Raw genomic sequence first — 9,740 nt, 5'->3', positions numbered from 1 at the left:
GAGCTGCGCTATAGACTTACCCGAAGAGGCCTGAGGATAGTAGTGCAGGCTAGGAGAGTTAGCCGGTGGTGCAGGCCCAGGGAAGCAGAGAGAGGTAAGGGCGGGGCCAGGACCAGAAGTGGTGCTCCTGGAGCCCAAGAAAGGGACTGAGTTTCTCTGGGTGGGAAGGGTCAGGAAGCAGTATTGGTTCCCCAGGTGTCTGGGGCCCAGAGACTAGGAATGGCGCAGGGCCCAAAATAGGAGTATAGAACGGGCGAGGCGGGGGATGGAAGGGTGAATGTCGCTTAGGGAGTCCCGGCGCGGAGAGCTGCGCTATAGACTTACCCCAAGAGGCCTGAGGATAGTAGTGCAGGCTAAGAGAGTTCTAGCTTCTCTTTTTTAAAAATGTTGACAATCTCACACATGTATATATTGTACTGTGAACATATTCACCCCAGCTACCCTCTCTTGCTTCCCCTCACTCTCACAGACCCTATTCTTCCCTATTAGTCCCCCACACACTTTCATTTCACACCTGGCACTGGGATTTCTGTTTAAAGACTCACAGCTTCTGGGAGCAGCATTATCCGTTCATGTAAGGTAACTCCATTTAAACTTTTTTTTGTAAATATTTTATTTATTATTTTTATTTTATGTATATGTGCATATTGCCTGCATGTAGGTAAGTGCACCCATGTCATGCAATGCCCACGGAAGGCAGAAGAGGCTGTTGTCCCTGAAACTGGAGTTACGGATAGTTGTTAGCTGCCACGTGGGTGCTGGGATTCAAACCTGGGTCTCCTGCAAGAACAGCCAGTGTTCTTATCCACTGAGCCATCTCTCTAGCCCCCCATTCAAACTTTTTAAAAGTTAATTAAATCTTTCATTTACTTTAAAAATTATTTCTAGTTCTATCTATTTACCTGTGAATTTCATAATTTTGTTTTTTTACGAGCTGAGTAATGTTCCATTGTGTATATGACTATACCTTTATTATCCATTCGTCAGTTAATGGACATCTAAGTTGGTTCCAATTTCTGGCTATTATGAAAAGGGCTGCAATGAACATGAATGAACAGGTATTTCTATAGTAGTCTTTTGGGTGTATGGCCAAGAGTGGTATGACTGAATCTTATGGTAGATCAATTTTGAGCTCTTTGAGGAATCTCCACACTGATTTCCATAGTGACTGCACCAGTTTGCACCCCAACCAGCACAGTGATTGAAGATTCCCTTTCTCTACATCCTCGCCAGCATTTATGTTGTTTGTTTTTTGGACCCTAAGTTATTCTGAGTGGGGTAAGATAAAATCTCAAAGTAGTTTAAATTTGCATTTCCCTCATGACTAAAGATGTTGAACATTTCACAAAGTATTTCTCAACCATTTGTATTTAATCATTAGAAAATTCCCTGTTCAGCTCCTTACCCCAATTACTAACTGGGTTGTTTGAGGATTTTAACGGTTACTTTTTTACTTCTTTGCATATTCTAGATTCTAACCCTCTGTCAAAGATATAGCTGGTAAAGACTTTTTCCTATTCAGTAGGTTGCTTCTTCCCTGGAATGATGGTGTCCTTTGATGAACAGCTTTTCAGTTTCATGTGGTCCCATTTGTCCATTATTGAACTTAACACTTGTGCTATGGGCGTCCTGTTCAGAAAATCCTTTCCTGTGCTCATAAATTCCAATACATTCCCTATTTTCTCCTCTATCTGATTTAAGATATCAGTATCAAGTGTTATTTGAGGACCTTAATCCATTTGGAGTTGAGTTTTGTGTATGGTGAGAGATGGGGATCTAGTTTCATTCTTCTACATGGCACTATCCAGTTTGACCAGGACAGTTTGTTGAACCTACTGTCTTTTCTCCAGTGTGTATTTGTGGCTCCTTTGTCAAAAATCAGGTGGTTATAAATGTGTGGATTTAAATCTGGGTCCTCAATTCTATTTCATCAATTAATGTGTCTGGTTTTTGTTTGCTGTTGTTTTGATAGGGTCTCCCTAGTTCCAACCTGCCTAGAACTGACTGTGTTTACCAGGCTGGCCTCAATCTCACAGGGATTCACCTGTCTCTGCTTCCCAAGGGCTGAGATTAAAGCCACATGCCATCATGCCAGGCATCAATGTATTTGGTTTCATGCTAGCACCATGCTGTTTTTACCATAGCTCTGTGGTATAATTTGAGATCAGAAGGTTTTTTTTTTTTTTTTTGCATGTTTCCATATGAAATTTGAGATTATTTTTGAATTTCTCTGAAGAATTGTGTTGGAATTTTAATGAGTATTGCATTGAATTTGTGGATGGTTTTTGGTAGAGTGATCATTTTCATAATATTAATCTTCCTGATCCATAAGCATGGGATGTCTTTCCATCTTCTGGTATCTTCTTCAGTTTCTTTCTTCAGTGTCTTAGAATTTTTATTGTATAAGTCCTTCACTTGTTTAGTTGGATTTAATTTAAAAAACTATCATACTTGGGTGAAGTAACCTAGACCCAGAAAGACAAGCACTGCATGTTGTCTCTCATAGCTGGATGCTAGCTTTGAAATCATATATATATATGAAATGATATATATGAACTCATATATATATCATATATATATGAAATCATATAATATATATTCCAATTTGAAAATTAAAAGAAGTCACGAAAGTAACAAACAGCCATAGAGTGGGGGAAGGGTTCCTGGGAGGGGTGACAGAATGCAGTGATATAAAGGGAAGAAGGGAATAATAAAGTAGGAAGGGCTAAATGTGGTGCAGAATGGGAAGGCAGGACAGAAGAGGGCGTATGGGGAGGGATAACTAACACTAAAAGCATTTTGAAAAGCCCATATGGAAACCTCTACTACAGAAGCTTCTTAAAGTATACACATACACATTATAAAGAGGGATTAAAAGGAGTTACCTTGTAAGAGGGGTACGTTGCCCCTACTAGATGCTATAGGTTAACAAAATAAAGCCCCATTGCGAGGAATGGACTCCCTGTCTTGAAGCTGTTGATGAGGGGTCCCATAAACCCTCAAATAATACTGGCCATTGCCCCTACTCTTGGTTACCCACCAGAACTCCAGGATTAGACCCTATTGCCAAAGACACTACATACATGAACTGGTGTTGACTTCAAAGCCTCATCTCTCATGGTTACAAGATGGCTGTTGGGATTCCAGGTCATATCCTGAGACAATAACAACCAGAGGCAGAGGAGGGACCGTCTCTTTGAGCCTTGGTTCCTTTTCTTTTCTTTTCTTTCCTCTTTCCTTTTTTTCCCCTCCCCATTCCCTTTCCAATTTTTTGTGGTGTTTGGTTAGAACTTGGGTCTTTGCATATGCTACATAAGTGCTTGATCACAGAGCTACATCCTCAGTCAGGCTTTGCCTTCTTAATCATAATAACCCTTCCTAGAGACCTCTGATTCCTTCATATTCAGCTATCAGCTCAGTTACATGTGGCTGTAAACCAGTCAGTAATGAAGGGCCTGGATCTGGGATGGTCACAAAACAGCATGAGCCTCAACTTTTGGGATCTCCCAAAAGCCTGGCTCTGTCCACACAGCAATTGCTGTTTACTGCAAATATTCTAAGTTGTGTTTCACTCTCATATTCTCATCCACAGTCCTTTTGGACGGTCATTTACTTTAAAATAATTTCTTTATTATTTTTATTTTTTGTGTATGAGTGTATTGCCTGTGCACATGTAACCGCACCCATGCTGTGCAGTGCCCTCAGAGGTCAGAAAAGGGTGTCAGATCTCCCTGGAACTGGAGTCATATACAGTTGTTAGCTGCAATGTGGGTACTGGGATTTGAACCCCAGTCTTCTGCAAGAGCAGCCAGTGCTCTTAACCACTGAGTCATCTCTTCAGCCCCTTGGACAGGTTTTTTTTTTTTTTTTTCTTAACATTTACTATTTTATTTCATTTATTTTTATTTGTATGAGAGGTTTTTGTTGGTTGGTTGGTTGGTCTTTTTGAGACAGGGTCTCTCTGTAGCCCCAGCTGGCCTGGCCTGGCACTCCCTATGTAGACCAGAAATCTGCCTGCCTCTGCCTCCTGAGTGCTGGGACTAAAGGCAGTGGGCCACTACACCCTAGCATATGAGTGTTTTGCCTGCCTGTAAGTGCACCGGTGTTGTGGAGACCAGAAGAGGAAGCTGGATCCCCTGAAACCGGAGTTACAGATGGTTGTTAGTCACCAAGTGGGTGCTGGGAACTGAAGCTTGGTGCTCTGCAAGAGCAGCCAGTGCTCTCAACCTCTGAGTCATCTCTCCAGTTCCCCCTTTTGGACAGCTTTAAGATCTTGAGACTTTCAAAGCAAGAAGCAGTTTCCTTTTTTTTTTTTTTTTTTTTTTTTTCTCATTTTTACTAGTCTTGCAAGACATGTGGCCTTTATTTTAACAATCAGAATAGTTGCTCTGACTCCATAGTGGAAATAAACATCAACAAGGAGGAAATAGAGAGCTTTGGATGGCGCTTCTCTCTGCATAGCAGGTTCTCAAGCTGCCTCAGCTGCAACAGCCAAAATGAGCAGGCAAAGGAACAAGCATGTGGGGAGTGGACATGGGGGATAAACTTGAATTAATAAAAAGAGAAACAGGAGGGCAGATTGCAGCAGGAGCTCCTTTGTCTTACCTCCTTGGGATGTTTGGGATGGGGAGTGGGAATACCATGAAGCAGCTTTCACTTTGTAGTGAGGTAGTCAGGAATCTGAGTCTGCAGCTCCAGGCTGCTGATAGATGGGCTCTTTGCCTGGGCAGTGTTTTAAGAATTAGAACGAGCCAAAAGGCATTTCAAAATTAAGGACTTTCATCTAAAACTTCCAGCTTTTGCGATACAGGAAGAGCTGTCATCAAGCTTCTAGCCTCAGAAAACAGGTGCTGGGTGCTGCTGCTCCTGGAGAGAGAAAACTTGCTGCACCGGGGTGCTCACTCCTGTGCCCATGCTGGGTGCTTCAGTTTGTGCTGCAGCATGTCAGCAGCAAGGGGACAGCCCCAGTGGCTTACTCAACAGTAGTGTTTGAATTCCCTGCTGTGGTTCTCTACCTGGAATGCAATGTTTGGGAGAGGTGTGTCAGATTTGCTCCTCTGGCTGATTTGCAGATTCACACCTTCCCACTGGATAAAGAAGGACGCTCAGCAGGAAAAGCGTCTAGCATGCCAGGCGGTGCTGTGCTGAGGCGGCTGAACAGGTCCCAGGAGACAAAGCCAGGCCAGCAGCGGAGGAGTGTTTGGGACCAGATTATCTGGTTCCCAAGACTTCTGTTAGAAGCACTCACTTGCTCTCCAAATAAACCAAAAACCAAATATTACCCAGAATCTCACTGAATTTCTGGGGTCTGTGTGGACCTGTGCCTGTTCAGCCACACCTAACTTTATGGTGCTTCATGTGTTTGTGAGAGAACTAAAACACATTTTCTCACAGAATGAGCAAACATGGTTCAGGGAGTCTAACTTCCCAAATAGAAAAATCTTACCATGCTGTTCCTCTACCTTTGCCTTGCTGGTGGTGGAGCCCAGAGCTTTTGCATGTTAGGTGAGAACTCTCCCATAAAGCTACATCCCCAGCCCTCAAGTTCTGGTAGCATCCATCTGGGTCCAATCCAGGTCACCTCATGGAGAGTGAGGGTTGAAGACATCCATTCCTCTCTCCTCTTCCTCTTTTCCTGAGGGCTGGGCTGGACAGCCTGTGTGGCTTGCTTCTGGGACTCTGGGCCTGTGGGCTGTACAAAAGCAAAGATGCCACCACAAACTACTGCCTCCTACTCAAAAAGCCCCAAAGGACATGAAAGTGAAGTTGCAGTTGTTATAAGCTTACAGCAGTGGCCAATAAGGCTCAGGTTGTAGCCTGATATGTAGTCAGGGCCACCACAGCTTGTTGTAGAATTGCTAGATGAGCCATGGCTTCCAGAGTACAGCCAGGGAAAGAAAGTCCCAGGAGTCCTCTGTGGTGAGGTGACTTCTGATTTAATTTCTTGTAGACCTACCTCAATCAGGATTGTCCAGCTGGTTTCTGCAGAAGAAGAGACTGAGTGTGATGACTAATCTTCATTGTCAATTTGACTGGATTTAGAATCACCGTGGAAACACATCTCTGGGTGTACCCGTGAGGATGTTCCCAGAAAGGATTAACTGAGTAGGGAAGACTCACCTTGAATATGGGTGGTACCAACTCACAGGGTGGGGTCCAAGGCTGAATAAAAAAAGAGAAAACAAAGTGAGCACCAGCATTTATCTCTCTCTGCTTCCTGACTGAAGACATAATGTGACCAGCTGCCTCATGCTCTCTTGCACATGCCTTCTATACCATGAGGGACTGTAGCCTCAAACTATGAATAAAAATGAATCCTTCTTCCCTTAAACCTCTTCTGTCAGGAATTTAGTTACAGTAAGGAGAAAAGTAATGAATACTCTGAGTCTCAAAACAAGCACTTTATGGCTTGAGATACACGCTAGGCAGGTACTCTTATCTGGCCCCTAGAAGTTTATTGCTTCTGGTTGACCCTTCACATTCATAGTTCTATCTTTGCTGGTACCTTCTGAGATCTGTTCCCCTGAACCAGCACCTCCCTATCTTTTCTCCCACAAAACCTCCATGGCAGTCCTTATTTTTGGCAGTACTTAAGCATTTCTTGTAAATGCTCACATTGTAACTGTCTTCTAGTTTCATGAGCAATGGTATCTGAAGGTTTTGTCTCATTCACATAACATTTAGGAAGAGAAAAGAGAGGAGGGGAAGATGCCATCTGTGGTGGGGGAGCGTGTTCCCCATAGCCTCCAAGTATTTGGACATTTTTGTCCCCAGTTGGTGATGCTGTTTTGGGAGGTCTTAGAAAGTGTGGCCATGCTGGAGGAAGCACTGGGGGCGGGCTTAGAGAGTTTTAAGGCCTTGCTGGATCTCCAGTCACTCTCTGCTTCCTGTATCTGCTTGAAGATGTAAGGCCTTAGCTTCTGCTCCTCCTCAAACCACCTCTGCCGCCATGTCTTCCCACCATGATGGGCTCTTGCCCCTTTGGAGTCCTAATCTAAATAAACTCTTCCTTTTATAAGTTCCCTTGGTATGGTGTTTCTATCACAGCAACAGAAAAGTAACTAATACACCATCTCACCAAGCTGAGGGACAACTAGAAATCTGTCCTTTGGGACTCCTTAAGAGACAGAATATGAAGGAGATGCCTTGGGCTCTCCCAGTAGGAAGGAAAGCAGACATCATTTTAGCATAAGCTGAAGTCACACTTGGAATCCAGTTGAGTATTTCAGAACAACATTTAAAGTAGACAATTTCATGTAATTTGAGGTATGTGTAGCCAACCCCTTGTCCCTTATACAACAGCGCTCTGCTCACTAAGAGTTAGCAGTCTCCTGGCACTTGGCTCACTAAGAGTTAACAGACTTCTTCAGACTTTGTTGATACAGAGGCTTGAGGAGGGGGCAGTCTGCCCCCAGCTGTTTTCCGGAATGCTGGGAAACAGGTTATTATATCCCTCCCATCTTCGAACACATCAAAGGAGGTCTGTTACTGGGCCAGTCTCCACAGCCTTGAACACATTGTACTGTTTTCTTACTATTACAATGGGAAAACTCCTATATGTTTTGCACTGCTTGAGCACATATCATATGTAAACTTGATGTGAACTTCGAATGCTGAGCTGTCCATGAAGGCTCTCAGGAGGACAGTGAAATTGCTGCAGAATAACATAGACAGAGGACTCTTGTTCTAATTCCAGTTTTTCAGCACCGGTCAAGTGGGTTGGGGGGTGGGGGGGTACAGGTATGTAATTTAAGAACTATCCCAAGGACTCCTTATCTATGAGTTGGAAGACATGAATGAAATAAATCCATTTGACTCTAAGGCAAGCCCCAGGTTACTATGTCATAGCTGTCTGAGATCCCAGAGTTCAAAAAAAATAATCCCTTCCTTGAGACGAGACCGTTAATGTCTATTTTAAGAAGTAGGTGGGTGGATAAAGCAAAGTCTTAACATTGGTTCCTACCTACAATCATCAGGTATAAGCAAACCTGTCTTAGTTACTTTCTCATTGCTGTGAGGGAATATTTTGACCAAAGCAACTTAAGGCAGAAAGCATTTATTTTGACTTACAGTTTCATATGGATATGGTCCATCATGGTGGGGAAAACATGCCAGCAGGCAGGAAAGGCATAGTGGTGGGAACAGGAGCTGGCTGGTCACATTGCATTTATACTCAGAAAGTCAAAAGTGAACAGGAAGTTGGGCAGGGCTATATAAAGCTTTAAAGACCACTCCCAGTGGCCCACTTCCTCCAATGAGGCTCCGCTTCCTAAAGGTTCCACGACCTTCCCAAACAGAGCCACCAACTGGGACCAAGTGTTTAAACATTTGAACCTATGGGGACAGCTCACCTTCAAACCACAATGATCTCAGTCATGTTTACATATTGGTGGGTGGTCATTCAAGTCATGCAAAGGATGTATATGATCTCACATGCCTGAAGTTCTACTGTTAGAGAGCTGTTCTTTGGTTTTGTTTTGTTTTTTTTTGTTTTTTTTTTTTTTTTTTGCCCTCAGAAATTTTCTCTTAAAATGTAGATACATCTAGCCCAGCCAGGCTTGGTAGTGTATGCCTTTAATCCCAGCACTCAGGAGGCAGAGGCAGGTGGATCTCTGTGGGATTGAAGCCAGCTTGGTCTACATAGCCAGTTTCAGGCCAGCTGGGGCTACAGGGAAACCCTGTGTCAGAAAAAAAACATGTAGATACATCTAGATGGGTGACCTATGAGTACATCATTAACATCTTGGTACTTAAACCAAGTACTAGAGACTAATCTGAGTGGAAATCCACTGTGTAGAGCAAATCAGACAAGAGAACTAAACCCATGTCCTCCTGGCTGTAATTTGCTGATCATTTATCAAAAATTTTTCCTCCCTAGAGACCTAAAAATTCTACCTGAAGGAGAACTTATTTTTTGTCTCAGACTTAAGAATTGAGCCAGGTGTGATAGTGCATACCCTTAATCCCAGCACTGGAAAGGTAGAAGCAGGTGTATTTTTGAGTTTGAGGCCAGCCTGGTATACATATTGAGTTCCAGCCCAACGACCCTGCTTCAAAAAGACAAAAAAAAAAAAAAAAAAAAAAAAAAATACAAAAATCACTTTAAAAATGTATTATTATTTTTTATTTTATGTGTATGAGTGTATTGCCTGCATGAATGTAAATGTATCTGTGTCATGCAATGCTTATGAAAGCCAGAAGTGGGTGTTGGATTCCCCTTGAACTGGAGTTACAGACTCCAGTTAGTCCCATATGGGTGCTGGGAACAGAACCCAGGTCCTCTTCAAGAGCAGCCAGTGCTCTTAACCACTGAGCCATCTCTCCAGACCTCACTAAATTTTTTTAATGCAAATATTTTCTCCTGGAAGGTTTCTGAAGGTTGTCAGGCACACTTGGAATAAAATAAGGTAGAACCAGCTCCTACCAGGTGGAATAGTGGAGCAGCAGGCCAGTAAGGGAGCACAGGTGTTTCTCTTAATGGCATGTCTAGGTTGGCCTGGCCTAGGTGAGAATCCCAGTGTGAAGTGAGAGATTTCTCTCTGAAGGGAACCACAAGGTGTTGGAAGAGATGATTTAGCTTGGAAGGTCCCTTCTCTTGAGGGTGATTGAGGAGGCAGGCTTTTTACCAGAAACGGGGATCAGGACAGTGGAAGTTCTCAAGACGACCATCAGAGGGCAGGCTCGGCCAAGTTACTGACCCAGTTTGTCCTAATTTACCAGCAAGGTATGCACAGTCCTCC

The sequence above is a fragment of the Nannospalax galili genome, unplaced genomic scaffold (assembly GCF_000622305.1).
Source record: "Nannospalax galili isolate Female #2095 unplaced genomic scaffold, S.galili_v1.0 scaffold819, whole genome shotgun sequence".
Lineage (NCBI taxonomy): Eukaryota > Metazoa > Chordata > Mammalia > Rodentia > Spalacidae > Nannospalax > Nannospalax galili.
This window is presented reverse-complemented; position numbering follows the sequence as displayed.